Source organism: Nematolebias whitei, chromosome 20, assembly GCF_014905685.2.
Source record: "Nematolebias whitei isolate Nwh7 chromosome 20, NemWhi1, whole genome shotgun sequence".
Taxonomy (NCBI): domain Eukaryota; kingdom Metazoa; phylum Chordata; class Actinopteri; order Cyprinodontiformes; family Rivulidae; genus Nematolebias; species Nematolebias whitei.
In genome coordinates, this window is record NC_056517.1 from 4,648,767 (window position 1) to 4,649,953 (window position 1,187).

Genomic DNA, 1,187 nt, shown 5'->3' on the forward strand with positions numbered 1-1,187 from the left:
GGAGAAACTGGTCTCCTCTGTCCCCAGACGTCTGTTGAGTGTTGTAAGAAGAAGGGGGGATGCCACACAGTGGTAAAAATAGACTTGTCCCAACTTTTTTGGGATTTGTTGACGCCATGAAATTGGCAAACAACAGATTTTTCCCTTAAAATGATACATTCTCTCAGTTTAAACTTTTGATCTGTGATTTGTGTTCTATTCTGAATAAAATATTAGATGTTGGTACCTCCACATCGTTGCATTCAGTTTTTATTCACAATTTGTTTAGTGTCCCAACTTTTTTGGAATCCAGTTTGTAGAAAGTTCCTGGAGAAACTTTGATGGAGACTGCCACGTGGCAGACATTTTAAATTTTAGATGAGAAAAATGCCTAGATTTGAATATATAATACGTATGTGTATCTTAAAGATGTGATGGTAGGAAGAGTTTGTTCCATGGCATACAGAGTTTTGTTTAGAGACATCTTCACTCTCCATCAAGAGTGGAGAGTAGTAGTTAAATTGTACACGACAAACGATTGTCAACTTTAATATTACTCACATGATTGGGACGGTACGGGATAAAAAAATTAATGAAAAAATACTTTAGACACAGGCGCCGCCATTTTGTAGTTTACCTTCAATAAGCCTACACTGTAACACAAGTCAAAAGAACTAAACTACCCAGAAGCCAACAGAGCTTACGGCCACTGCGTTCTGCCAAACTGGAGGGAAAGTTTTGCAACACAAAGTCAGAAGTAGGGATCTATCTATGAAGCTCACAGAACTGGCAACAAAGTCACAAATAATCCTGAAGCTTTCCGAAGCTCAATTATCCACATGCACATCAACCTGGACGGGGCGGTGGGCTTCATGCTGCAGGGGAGGTCTGCAGAACTGGAATTGAGCTGCTGGTCCGCAGATCTGGTGAGCACCCATCTAAGATTTTGCAGAACTGTTCAGTACATATACATGTGTTGTTAAAATAACGTAGGTTTAAGAGTTTAGAACTTTGCAAGATTGTGGGAAGAGTTTATAAAGCCTTAAAATATATATGGTAAATGGACTGTACTTATATAGCGCCTTTCTATCTTATTTCAAGATACTCAAAGCGCTTAACACTACAATCTGTGCCTCATTTACCCATTCATACAGCTCTACTAGATCTCTACAAAGATAATTGAACAAATCATTCTAAAGTGACTAATC